Here is a 15274-nt window from a genome sequence, read left to right on the forward strand (position 1 = left end):
ATTGTATTAAAGTTATCAAAAATCAATAACAAAGATAGAATTCTTAGGGCAGCCAGGGAGAAGAAAATGGTAATTTATAAACACACACACACACACACACACACACACACACACACACACACACACACGCATTAGATTATCATCGGACTTCTCAGTGCAGACCTTACAAGCCAGAAAGGAATGGAATCAGATATTTAAACTATTAAGTGAAAGGAACTACCAGCCTAGAATAATGTATCCAGCGAAGCTCTCTTTTAGATATGAAGGAGAAATTAAGACCTTTCCAGGGAAACAAAAATTGAGGGATGTCTCCACTATGAGGCCTGCACTACAGGAAATACTAAAAGGGGTGAGCTCACCTAAAACAAAATAACGACAACAACAAAAAAAATACAGAATTGGGAGTAAAGTGACTACCAGGCAAATAGAAGCAGAAGAGTGCAATCCTTACCAAAAATACAGCATTAGAAGCTGAAATAAGAAAAGAATTGCTATAGCAAGATAGTAATGAACAATTAGCATACCTAGGGACAAATTGAGATAACAATGATTGAAAAAGGGAAAATTCAAAGATCCAAATTCTCAAAGGGGAATGGAGATAAGGCATGAGCAGAAAAAAAATGGACAACTGTATTTATATAACAATCCTTTTCACATTTGTAATGGTAACCATACACCAAAGATTCAGAAGCATATAACATAAAACAAGAAAAATCAGAGGGAAAACCCACAAAAGCAAATCAAAATAAAGAAAACGGAAACACAAGGACAAGGAAGCAATGGAAACACCGAGCTAACAGAAAGCAAAAGATAAAATGGCTATAAGAAGACTTCATATTTCAGTGATCACCCTAAATGTAAAGGGATTGAACTCACCAATAAAAAGACACAGAGTTGCAGAATGAATCAAAAAACAAAACTCAACCATATGCTGCCTTCAGGAGACACATCTCAGCTGCAAAGACAAATATAGACTCAGAGTGAAAGGATGGGAAATGATATTTCAAACAAATGGCATTCAGAGAAAAGCAGGAGTAGCAGTACTAATATCAGACAAAATAATCTTCAAAATAAGAAGTGTAAAAAAAGATACTGAGGGACACTTCATAATGAAAAGGGAATCATGCACTAAGAACACATAACACTTATTAATATCTATGCTCCCAATCACGGATCCCCAAAATATGTAAAGCAATTACTAACAGAACTAAAGGGAGAAACAGGCTAAAACACTATCGTAATAGGGGACCTAAATACCCTACTGTAGGATATGGACAGATCATCCAAACAGAAAATCAATAAGGAAATAACATCCTTAAATGACACATTAGACCAACTGCACATAATTGACATTTACAGAGCCTTCCATCTCAAAACAGTTGCTTATACATTCTTCTCTAGTGCACATGGAACATTCTCAAGAATCAATCACATACTGGAACACAGAGATAGCCTCAACAAAAATAAGAGTGTTGAAATCATACCAAACATATTCTTTGATCATAATGCTTTGAAACTTGAGATTAACTGCAAAAAGTAAGAAGGAAGAACCACAAATACATGGAGATTAAACAACATGCTACTGAAAAATAACTGGGTCAGGGAAGAAATAAAAACAGAGATCAAGAGATACATTGAAATGAATTATTTTGAAAGTAGAAAATATCAAAACTTTGGGGGCATGGCAAAAGCGGTCATAAGAGAAAAGTTCAAAATTACAGGCCTATCTCCAAAAACAAGAATGAGCCCTGATAAACAACCTAATACTTCATCTTAAAAAACTAGGAAAGGAAGAACAAATGAGACCTAAAGTCAGAAGAAACAAAGAAATAATCCAAATTAGAGCAGAAATAAATGAAATTGAAAACAGAAAAAAATATATAAAAAATAAATACAACAAAGAGCTGGTTCTTTGAGAAGGTTAATAAAATTGACAAACCCCTGGCTAGACTAACAAAGGAAAAAACAGACGAGACACAAATAAACAAAATCAGGGATAAAAAGGGGAAATTATGATATTGCAGAAATACAATGGACCATACAAGAATACTATGAAAAAGTATATAATGCCAAATTTAATAACCAAGAAGAAATGGACCAGTACTTAGAAAAATACAACCTTCCTAGACTGAATCAAGAAGAACTGGAAAATCTAAATAGACCGATCAGCAGTATGGAAATTGAAACAATCATCAATAACCTACCAAAAAGTAAAAGTCCAGGACCAGATGGCTTCGACCAGTGAATTCTACCAAACATTCAAAGAAGATTTAATTCCTATTCTCCTCAAACTCTTCCAAAAAATTGAAGAGTAGGCAATATCTCTCAGCTCATTTTATGAGGCCAATATTACACTGATACCACAACCTGATAAAGATAACACACAAAAAAATTATACTTCAAATTATACTACAAAGTGACAGTAATCAAAATGGCATGGTATTGGCAGAAAAACAGACACATGGACCAGTGGAAGAAAATCGAGAGTCCAGAAGTAAACCATATTTATAAGGGCAAATAATTTTGACAATAAAGTGAAAAACATAGTGGAGAAAGGAAAGCCTCTTCAGTAAATGGTGCTGGGAAAACTTGAAGGCCACCTGCAAAAGAATGAAACTAGAATGTTGTTTATCACCACACACCAAAATTAACTCAAAATGGATTAAGGACCTGAATATAAGACCTGAACAATAAAATGCATAGAAGAAAACATGGAAACTAAACTCAAGAACCTTGGACTTAAAGAGGATTTTATGAATTTGACCTCAAAGGCAAGGGAAGTAAAAGCTAAAATAAGTGAATGGGGATACCTCAAACTAAAAAGCTTCTGCTCACCAAAAGAAATCATCAATGAGATAAAGGACAATTATCCGAATGGGAAAATATATTTTCAAGCAACGCCTCCAATAAGGGTCTAATATTCAAAATACACAAAAAAACTCATATGACTCAATAACAACAAAAAAGTAAACGATCCAATCAAAAAATGGGCAGAGGACCTAAACAAACACTTCTCCCTATAAGACATAGAAATGGCCAACAAATATATGAAAAGATGCTCAATATCGCTAGCTATTAGGGAAATGCAAATCAAAACCACAATGAGATACCATCTCACACCTGTTAGAATAGCTATAATCAACAGGACAAGTAATAACAAATGTTGGAGAGGATGAGGAGAAAAAGGACCCCTCATATATTGCTGGTGGGACTGCACATTGGTACAGCCACTATAGAAAACAGTATGGAGGTTCCTCAAAAAACTGATTACTGATCTACCATATGATCCAGCAATCCCTCTACTGGGTATTTACCCCAAAGATTTATAAACTCATAACCAAAAGGATATTTGCACACCGATGTTCATAGCAGCATTATTCACAGTGGCCAAGACATGGAAACAACCAAAGTGTCCTACGATAGATGATTGGCTAAAGAAGCGGTGATGCATATATACAATGGAATATTACTCAGCCATAAGAAGAGAGGAAATACTGCCATTTGCGACAACATGGGTGGACCTTGAGATAATCATGCTAAGCGAAATAAGCCAGACAGAAAAAGTTGAAAATCACATGATATCACTTATATATGATATATAATCCTAAAAGCAACAAATGAACAGGACAAACAAAGAGACGCATGGACATGAACAATGGACTAGTGGTTGCCAGAGGGTAGGGGATAGGGGAGGAGGGGAGAAGTAGACTAGGTAAAGGTAGTCAAATATAGCAGGGATGGGAGAGGTTGAACTGGTGAAAGAGGATAAAATATATGGTAGCTGAAGGAAACTGGACTTTGGGTGATAATCACCCAATAGAATACATAGATGTCAAATTATAATGTACACCTGTAAACTATGTAATTGTATTAACCAATGTTATCCCAATAAACAATTTTAAAAATGCTATCATTTTCTACATGAGGAAATGAAAACAAAAAATTTAGCAGTGTGTACCTTGGATCACATAGCCAGTAGGAGGCAGAACCTTTGAAACTAGCTCTATTTATTGCCAAAGCTCATACTCATCATTAGCTATAATTACTCAGATCATCACTATCATGTATTAATGGTTTGTTATATTCAGAGTGCTTTATGTATATTTTCTCTCATCCCTGCAACAATCCTGCTGTAAGAGCACTGTTATCCTCATTTTATAAATGAAGAAAATGAGGCTTGATTAGTGTAAGTTGTAGAGTTGACTGTTTCTGTTTCTGTTTATGTAGTCTTAAGCAAATTACCTAACCGCTTGAAGGTTTGATGTCCATCTCTGTAAAGTGGGTGTAATACTTCTGACACATAGTAGTTATTCAGTAAATAGTTTTTATTTGGCAGGCTGTAATAAGTTTAATCAAGTCAATACACTTTAAAATAAATACATAGTGAGACTTAACATTGGAAGTATGGTTCATGAACTTATTCATTGCCTCCAAGGTAGAGATGAGCTTGCTATCAGTTAAGTTTTCAGACATCATTAGAGAAGGCAATTGAGGGCCAGAGAGTAGCAGGAAGCTAAAGAAACCCCATGTTCAGTGAGGGAAGATATAAATTCAGTAAAGATCATACTTTCAGATTAAATCAAAAAGGTTCAGCACGGTGTAGTGCAAAGAACATAGTTTAGAGTCAAGCAGACCTGAATGTGATGCCAGCCTCACCTCTAAATAGCCACATGACTTTAAGTAACTCATTAACCTCTTATCTGAAAAGCTGCCAAAGCACCTCATCTGAAAAATGGAATTAACACTACGTTGCAAGGTTGTGGTGAAGATTAAATGAAATAAAGTATGTAAAGAGTCTAGTACTGGACCTCCTCCCCCTACCAACCCGCCACCAAAGAATTGACCATATAACGAGCCCAACTCCCTCAAACACCTCCCACCTTTTGCCATGGGTGCCAGTGTGAGTGAAAGTGGAGTAAATGTGACTCTCACCATTCAGCCACTTACGCATGGAAGGGGAGTAGGAAGCATCATTGGGAAGAAAGGGGAGTCAGTTAAAAGGATCCGTGAGGAGAGTGACACAGGGATCAACATCTCGGAAGAGAATTGTTCAGAGAGGATCATCACTCTGATTGGCCCAACCAATGTCATCTTTAAGGCCTTCACTATGATTATCAGCAAGCAGGTTGAAGATACCAACAGACCAATAGCATGGTGGCCAGGAGGCCACTGGTCATCCTGAGGCTAGTGGTACCGCCCACTCAGTGTGGCTCCCTGATTGGGAAAGTCAGGTGTAGTATCAAAGAGATCTGCCAGAGTACGGAGGCCCAGGTCCAGGTAGTGGGGCTCTGCAAGGGAGAGTTGTGATCATTCCGTACCAGCCCATGCCGGCCAGCTCTCCAGTCATCTGAGCGGGTGGCCAAGACCCGTGCAATGACACTGCGGGCTACCCCCATGCCACCCATTACCTGGAGGGACCACCCCTAGATGTCTACTCAATTCAAGTACAACACACCATTTCTCCCCTGGATCTGGCCAAGCTGAACCTGGTGGCAAAACAGCAGTCTGTTTGCCAGAGGCGAAAGGCTATTAGGCAAGTTTGGATGCATCTACTCAAACCACCCATGAACTCATCATTCCAAATAACTTAATTGGGTGCATAATCAGACACCAACATGCCAACATTAATGAGATCCACCACATGTACGGAGCCCAGATCAAATTTGCCAGTCCAGCGGAAGGCTTTTCTGGTAGGCAGGTTACTACCACTGGTTCTGCTGCCAGTATTAGTCTGGCCCAATATCTAATCAATGCCAGGCTTTCCTCTGAGAAGGGCGTGGGGTGCAGCTAGAACAGTGTAGGTCTACTCATAATCCCTTTCTGCTGTTTTCCCATGATCTAACTGTGTAAATTCCAGGTCAGTAACTCCAGGTTTTAAATAATTTGTAAGTGTTCAGCTTCTACACAACTTTGTCATCTGCTAAGAATTTAAAAATCACATCCTCTGTTCAGCTGTTAATGCTGGAATCTGTATTTAGTTTTATAGGTTTTTTTCCTGTTTTTAGTTTTGTTTGTGGATTTTGGCTCATGAATTTTATTTCTGTTTGTCGATAATAAATGTAAGAATGGAACGTTAATAAATTTCAGTTTAGTTCTGTAATGTCAATAATTTAAAAATTGAAAACCATGGATTGGTTAAAAAGAAAAGTCTAGCACTGAACTTGGCACTCATTCCATGGTAGTGTTGGCCCCTAGGGCTTTGCCTTCCACCTTCTAGGGCAGCAAGCTTTTACCAACAACAGAGAGATGAATCAGTGAACGGATACGGGGCTTGTCCTAGAACTGCGTCTGATGCCCTCGGCAACTTTAAGCATGGTCTGGGGTGGAAATGGATGTTAATTTTTTTAATATTTAAATATTAATCACAAAGTATTCCCAGTCATGTTAATAGTGACATGTGTCACTGCGAATGAGGAATCCTGAGAGAATATAGTTATCAAAAAAATTTTTGAAGCAGCGGGGAGGGAAGATTTCTCAACTTTGGCAGCTGATTTACATCTATTAAACTGAGAACCAGGTGCAAATACCTGGGGCAAAATTTTAATATAGCTATTTTTTCCCAGGAAATTTCAAGCAAGGTATAAATTATGTGTGGGCTTATGCAAATATATAGATGTGTTATAGATCAGTTGGAGGGGCATTTCCTCTATTATATGCTAAGGCTTGTAAAATAATTCTAGAGAATGCTCTAATGATTACCTAATAAAAGCACATGTGGCATTTAATCTCCAAGCATGTACTTAAACCAAAAAGTCACATTCTTGCATATTCACACAAACACATTACTGCATGCACCATCAAACACATGCACAAACATGCAGATACTTATTCAGTCATGCATAGACTCAAACACACTCATGCACATACATACAAATGATCTTCATACACACACATACTTATATTCTCGCACATTCACATATACATGAACACTGACATCATCACATTATGTGAATATACTATTGCACACTCCTGCATGTACTCAAACACATGCTTGCTCACTCATACACACCCATGCACACTTGTACACATTCAAACATTGCTGTACTTACATATACACTATAAGTCTGTGTCCATTTATGAAGAATATTGTCATTAGTTTGAATAAAAGGAAAACTATTTTATAATAATACCTTCATCCTAGGCTTATTTTATTGCCCATTGAACACTTAAAATTTTATTTATTTAGGTTACATTCTACAGCAGAGAGGGTAGAGAATTTTAAAGACTGTAAATTGTATGCACACCCTTTTAAAAGTTAACTGTCATTCTATATCCAAACACAAAGCATCTTTAAGACTGAAGTGCTTTGGAGAAAAAAATTAAAATTAGTAATAGTTATAATTGGTATGTACACTGTAGAGTAATTTAAATCATTAGAATGATACCTTTTTTAAAGTAAGTGCTTTGCAAGAAAATGAGTGAAGCAATATTGTAGTGTATTAATGGAGCTCAAGACAGCTTAAATTGATCTTGAAATTAAATATCAAAAACTGCAACTTGAAAAAATAAGTAAACCATTATATAGCAATAAAAAAAGCCTCTTGGAATTTAGGAAATAGCAAATTGAGGGTGTCAGCCATCCTCATTTGGCAATAGCAAGGATTGTCAATGGAAAGAAAATATATGCTACTTAAGATATTCTTGAAAACTGAACTGTGTTTGATGTTTGCTATTTGTACTTCTTAAACCCTTTGCCATTTTACTCCATCCCAACAACAAGCCTCCCATCTAGCAGCTTTCAAAATATTCTCTATATCTATGAGTTTATTGTCATTTCTATTGTTGTTGTTTATTTTGTTCTTTAGATTCCACATGTACATGAAATCATGTGATATTTGTCTTTCTCTGACTTATTTCATTCAACGCAATATCCTCTAGGTCCATCAAGGCAATAACTTTTTCCATCCTCTTTTAGTCTGAGTGTGTCTTTTAATCTGAAGTGAGTCTCTTGTAGGAAGCATATGAAGGGGTCTTGTTTTCTTATCCATTCAGCTTCCCTATCTTTTCCATTTGAAGTACTTGTTGATAAATATGTAGCTGTTATCATTCTTTATTCATGATTTCGATACTTTTTTTTTTATACTTAAAGAATTCCTTCCAACAATTCCTGTAATACTGGCTTGGTATCGATGAATTCCTTTAGCTTATTTTTGTCTGGGAAGCTCTTTATCTGTCCTTCAACTCGAAATGATAGCTTTGCTGGATAAAGTATTTTTGGTTGTAGATCCTGAGTTTTCATCACATCTAAGATTTTGTGCCAAGCCCTTCTGTACTGCATAGTTTCTTTTGAGAAATCAGCTGCCAGTCTTATGGGTGCTCCCTTGTAGGTAATTAACTGTTTTTCTCTTGCTGCTTTTAAGATTCTCTCTTTAATTTAACTTTTGGCATTTTAATTATGATGTGTCTTGGTGTGGGCCTCTTTGGAGTCATCTTTTTGGGGGACTCTTTGAGCTTCCTGGGGTTTTATGCCTATTTCCTTCACCAAATTATAGGTTTTCCATCATTATTTCTTCGAATAGTTCTTCAACATCTTGTTTTCCTTCCAGTACCCCTATGACATGGATATTTTTACATTTAATTGTGTCCCATAGGCTCCTTAAATTATTATTATAGTCTTGGCTTCTTTTTTCTTGCCATTCTGATTGGGTGTCGTTGCCTTCCCCATCCTCTATATTAGTGGTTCGATTCTCTTTTTTATCCATTCTGTTGATTCCCTCTAATACACTCTACATCTCAGATAATGTGTTCTCCATTTCTGACTGTTCCCTTTTATAATTGCCATTTCTGTTTTTATGGGTTTTTTTTATCTCTTTGATAAAGTTCTCACTGAGTACATCTACTCTTCCCCTAAGTTAACTGAGCATCTTTATAACCAGTGTTTTTAACTCTGCATCTGTTCAATTACTTGACTCCATTATATCTGGATCTCTGTTCCGTTCTCTCATATGGCTTCTGCTTTTTTGTCTTCCCATTTTGGATGGCTTTCTGTGTCTGTTTCTATGTACTAAGTAAAGCTCCTAAGTCTCCCAGTCTTATTAGCATGGCTTTGTGCAGTATGTGTACAGTGGCACAGTCCTGAGAGGGGTTCAGCTGCAAGCCAAGTTTAGCCCCAGCCTGTGCCCCTCCAAGGTCACCTGTTAAGATTCCGCACGCAATCCCCAGATGCTGTGCTTATAGTTGCCTCAAGAAGCCACACCAGAAACCAAGGTCAGCTGCCACCAGTGTGAGTCTTGGAGTTGACTCAGTAAGGAGCACCAGGCTGGATGTGGCTTGGGTGGGGCTGAGAGTAGGGGGAGGCGGAGTTTCGGGGGAGTCTTCTGGGCAGAGTGACCTCTGTTATACAGTTCAATGACATCTCAGCTATGGTGGTGCTATGTCTGCACACTGGGTGGAGACTCAACAGAACAATGGATACCACCAGCACTTCTGCCTAGGATATAGTCTCTCCTCTCACCCTTGCTCTGACAGCTATGTCTCCCTGTAAGTCCCTGTTGCCCCACCATGTAGCCAACCTGGTGCTGGTGCTCAGAGCAAGCAGGTCCATCACTGTGAAGAGCCACTCATGGACACGGCCCTTTTAAGAGGTGTCTGCAGCTATGGTAGCCTCTGTCTCACACAGCCGCTGGGGACCAGGCAGCCTCACATCTTTGCTCTCTCCTACCTTCTACCATTGCAGGGTGATTTCATACTTATATCCCTAGCCGTAGTGCTTCTGTTCATCTAGATTACAGGCGACTTTGCTTACTATTTTCTCCGTGTTTCTGTCACAACTTTGATTTGGTTGCAAGAAGGATAAACAAAGCCTCTATCATCTACGCCCTTTTTTTCATGTTTAAAAATATTCCAAATTACAATGCAAGTAAACTTAAAGGCATCCTCACCTGTCAGGATATTTCATTTATTCAGACTATCCTCAGGTGTAAGCTAGCTTGCACAAAGAATTTCTCTGTTTTTAGTTTCAGGGTGAAATACTTAATAACTTGTAATATCTCCATGCTGAAAACAGTTCATCTTTAGTTATCCTTCATGAGAGGGATTTATGAAATCTTTAAACATTATCTTGATTTTTCTATTATATGGACTGAACGCAGACTCTGTCAATACAGGTTCCCATAGTTATTTTCTATTCTATTCTTCTTTTCCCATCTCCTTGGGTCTCTGGCAACATCCTGTCAAATGGAGTGACAAGATACAATCTATCCTTTCCTCTAAGTAACTCCATTTATTACTATTCTTCAGGAACATACTGGTGATCCTTCATCCTTCATTTGGTTGTGACCTTAATCATTTATAATAATTTTAATTGTAATAATTTATAATAACCTTGTCTTATTTCCTTAAGACAAGAAAAATGAGATCAGCTCTAGAAAGAATTTTACTCAGGCTCTGTGAAAAGCAACAGGCATATATTAAGTACCTATTATGTGCTGATTCTTATGTGTTGCAAGGAATGGAACATACAGAGTAGTATTTCAAACAGTATTTCTAGTTAACAAATTGGCATGCGTGCAAGGCTATTCACAGGAATTATTCAGATAGGAAGAAATTAGCCACAACTTAAATGTGCAATAGTATCAGGACGGTTAGGTAGATTAGGGTGCATTTTTTGAATATCATGTTATCATTACGATATTTACAAAGAATTTTAAATTTATTAGAAAGTTCTTAAGAATAAGGAAGTCCAAAAATAAGCTTTAAAAATGTGTATCTGAAATCTCAACAAAATGCATAAAGTACAGAATAGAAGGAAAGATGCCAAAATATTGACAGTGCTTTTTGCTATATTGGGATGATTTTTTCTTCTTTACTCTTTTCTGTATTAGGGACTCAAAAGATTTAGTCACATAGGAAGCAGCATAGTTTAAAATCCTGAGCAAAAATATCCTTGATGACAGGTTATGACTCCTATTCATTCAGAGAAAAGAAAAGTCATAAGAGACTTAGTAATAGTTTTCAAATATTTGAAAAGCTTTCAGATGATGTCCAGCACGGTGACCAAGTCTTCTTAAACCCCATGAAAATATGTATATATAGGTAAAAAGATATAGATAAAAAGATATGGGTAAAATAAGATATACATAAAATAAAAAAAAATACAGGTAAAATACAGCAAGAGAAGTCAAGCTTGGCTATATGGAAGAATTTCATTGGGGGAGGGGATAATTTAAAAAATCAGAATTGCTTGTGATAGCAAACCATGTCATTTACTTTTTAGAAGGCTTGAACAGCAATTTTTTCATCTGCTTATGAAGATTCAGGAAACATGCAGGCAGTCTCTGAAAAGGCAGAATGGTTAACTGTTTGTATTTTTGATACAAACAAGTCCTTTGATTGTATCATTTGATCTGTGCCTTTAGAGCACATGATGCAACTCTGGCTTCTGAACATTATACTCTTTACTATGGGCCAGTCTGAAATCTATTCAAACCCTCTCGATAGTCTTTAGGAAAGCAACTGGAGAAGATGCTCAATTTACTAGTAATCAGGGAACTACAAATCAAAAAGAGACACTGGTCAAGAGTGTTGAAAAAAATGTATTCTCTTACTCTGCTTGCAGGTGTATAAATTGGTACAGCCTTTTGTTAGTATCTATCAAAATTTAATGCACATAGTCTCTATCCCAGTAATTTCATTTCTAAGAAATATCCTAAAGAAATACTGGCACGTGTGCACAAAGAGGCATTATTTATAATAGCAGAAAAGTTTACAACTATTGAATGTTCATTTGGGAAAGATTAAACTATAGAACATCCAGATGATGGTATGCTATATCACAGAAGAATGAGTTAGTTCTAAATGGACTTAACAATATGTCTTGGAAATATTTCCCAGTTCTAGAAAAACATATACAATATTATACCACTTAGGTTAAAATATACCTATAAAACAGTCATGTATCTCAATGTACATATATAGATTTAATGCATCAAAAGCTGTCCAGAAAGCAATTTTTATCAAAGAGTTATTGGTAGTTACCCGCTTGAGAAGGAACTATGATTGGCAGCTCAAGATGGCTTATTGTTTTATCTGTGGTCTAAAGATTTTTGTTTCATATGTAGTTGAACGTTTTATAATGAGAATGCATTCTTTAATTACTTGTAATAGCATGTAATTAAAGCCAAACAAATAAAAATTAGGAAACAAGTATATAATACAGAAATGCAGGCAAGTGTTTAAAATAGATATTTGTGACATTTGACAAGGAAAAAGACTAGGAAGATTAGGCTAAAGTTAGAAAAGATGGTATGATAGAGTTTACAGGGGGAAGACAAAATATAATGAAAAAGATCATGCTTACAAAAGCAAAAGGAAAGCTTCTTAAGATTAAATAACACAAAATGTGCAGAACTGTTCATGAAGAAAACTATAAAACTCTAACTGGGTAATGAATGAGGACTTATCCTACCACTTGTGAAAATATGTTATAAAACTTAAGTAAATAAAACATTTGATACTGATGCCTGAATAGAAAAATCATGGGGTAGAAAATCTAGAAAGCAAATGATTACATTTAAGAATTTGGAGTATGATAAATCAGTAAGGATAGGATGGGTAAACCCATATATGCCAAAATGTTTTATCTCAGCTCAAGCAGCATGAAAGTCTGACTACATCTCTCTGCGTATGCATGAAAATTGTGGGTTGAATAGGACTATCACAGAATTCCCCAGAACAGGAGTAATTCCGCAGGTTAAAGTTTTAATGCTACTGGTTTATATATGCTGATTTTTCAGGGTTCTTAGGTTCTGTCTTTTTACTTAAAGATTTTACTTTTCTGTAATGACACAGGTAGGGGGAGGGGAAGTTCGTAAGGACCAGTATGTTTGTGAATGGAGTCCAGTCATTATTTTCTCTTAATATTTAACCCTCACTTTAATTAATAGCCTCTTACCTCTTCTGGTGAAGTTATAAAGGTCTTGTTGTCCTGGAATCTCAGTGTTTCTTGTAGATTCTAAAAGAACTTGGGGTGGGAGGGAACTAATTGGTGAACTAGCTTCCTTTCTGGGAAAAAAAAATTAAACCATCATCATTATAACAGGAATAAAAACTTAATTCAAGTCCCTGAGGAATTTAAAGTACAAATGGTAAGGCAGCAATATGGAAACCCCTAGGTTTTTGGAACCAGACCAAGCTGAACCAGAAGAGCCTAATGCAGTCATTCATTGATTTTGAGAGGATATGTCAAAGGTATTAGAATTATAATGAGACAGCCTGCAAGGGAGAGGCTAGCCTGCCAACATTTACTTGATCATTTGCTGCTTGGTATTACTGGAAAGAGGGTCAGAAATATTACCTTTTCCATGTCCCCTTTCCTCTTTGTGTTATATCTAGTCGATTCTCAATTCCCTTCTGCTTCAGCTCAAGCTACTTCAAAAATAAACCTTCTCCAGAAAGCCCACTTTTATTACACATACATCATTTTCCTTATACTTCGCACTGTTCAATGCAATCAGGTATGAAAATTAAGGAGAGATAATTAGAAACCCTTAGTATCTTTGTTTTTTTGTTATTTTTTGTTTTTTTTTTTTTTGTCTCAAGCCACCCTTGTCATTTCTATATAGTGACACCTCTTCAGTGACACTCTTAGGGCAAGATACTAAGCAGCTTAATTTCTACTTAAAAGAAAAAAAAACTAATTTAAAAAAATAGTAGTAATGACACTCAAAACTTTGTTATGACCAAAAACGTCTAAAAATTATAAGAATAGCCTAAGACTAAGGACTGGGGAGTCTCTTAAGACTCTTCTAAAGACCACGTTCCCTGTTAAATGTTGTTTTTTTTTCTTAGCACCAGACCAAAGAAGTTGGGGAAGACTCTCCATATGGTAGTGTCTCCCTCCTTCAAATTCAGACATCTTAGACAGGTGGCTTTTTTTGATCTTTCACTGATTCATTCTATAGATATTTACCAAATACTCTGTGCCAGGCACTGTGCTTACACATTGTAGATACAATGGTGAAAAAAATCCAAACTCATTCTCTCTCTTCATAGAACTCACACTCAAGGTGATCCGGTACATAGAGAGCATCTGTTCTGTTTCTATCATAGCTACCTCACAAAGAATAAGGACTCACTCTGTTGTTGAATGTGTTTCTTAAGGCTCAACAAGGGGACAGACTCTGCAGCAGTATTTCTTAAACCCGAGTGTGCATCAAAAATAACTTGGGCGCTTACTGAACATGCAGATTTCTGCCCACTCCCCAACCCCCACCCCTTCATACAGAGTTTCTAATATGAGGAGTCTGGGATGGGGATCAAGTATCAGCTTATTTGACAAGCTTCTCTGATTATTGTGATGCCGGTGATACAAGGACAACACGATGATAACAGTGCCTCCACCCTTGCTTATAGCTAATTAGTATTTCACATATTTTAATTTAAGGCAATTAATTTTTTTCAGTCTCCTCTGCACCAAGAAAACATGCTCAGCATCTTCTTCATATAAGTAGTCTAAACACAGCCCAAATCAACCATTTTGTGGTTGATTTTGGGCTTTTAGCCATATAGTCAGTTGCTATGCAATCAATCAGAACAGATATGTGGTCAATTCAACCATTAAGATGGCCAACAAAATAACTGACCTGCCAGAGTCATGCTAACATATAGATATGTCCAAAGTGTGGCAAGTCACAACAAAGGCAGTTTTTAAATTTTTCTCTAATAATAGTGACAAAGCTTAAAGAATGCTCTAAGTAATTTCCGTTGATACATTTTAATTGTATGATCCACCAATAACTGGTTCCCATCTGAGTACTGGCAATTAATACCATCAAGGAATATTTATGTCCTCATCCCTAAAAGAACATAATAACATCAACTTATTTAAGGTCATTTAATAATGACCTAACATGTAAAAATGTTTGTTACAAGGCTCAATAAATATTTTCCCTTACGGAGTGATCCACATTTCACAGAAGTTAATCCATATTAAAAAGTCATTAAGTAGTTGCGATAGTTGTATATATGACACTACTAAAAAAATCAAATAAAAAGAAAGACTAAGAGAAAGCACCTAGATAATTCATGAATTATTATTTTTCCACCTTATTTCCTAGTTAAAATTTTTTTAAAAGGTTTTGGCTAAAAATAATGCTACTTTGCCTTCATGTGACATTGCACTTTTTAAAGCTTTTTCTCAATTATTATTACATTTGATACAGCAACCTTGTGAAGAAATGATATTATTACCATTAGGCAGATGATAATTGATTTGCTCACGTTCATCCAGTTCTTGAACTGCCTAGAGTAAATACTAAATTTCTTGAGTACCGTT

General features: G+C 36.3%; 1 protein-coding gene and 1 pseudogene across 3 annotated transcripts in view; both read left to right on the forward strand.

Annotated features, from left to right (window-relative positions):
• Positions 1 to 15274, forward strand: part of TENM1 (teneurin transmembrane protein 1) — a 745224-nt gene that overhangs the window by 425898 nt on the left and 304052 nt on the right. The gene's annotated exons all lie outside the window — the stretch shown is intronic.
• LOC111730767 lies at positions 4889 to 5791 on the forward strand (annotated as a pseudogene).

Source organism: Pteropus vampyrus, unplaced genomic scaffold (genome assembly GCF_000151845.1).
Source record: "Pteropus vampyrus isolate Shadow unplaced genomic scaffold, Pvam_2.0 Scaffold335, whole genome shotgun sequence".
NCBI classification, from domain to species: Eukaryota; Metazoa; Chordata; class Mammalia; order Chiroptera; family Pteropodidae; genus Pteropus; species Pteropus vampyrus.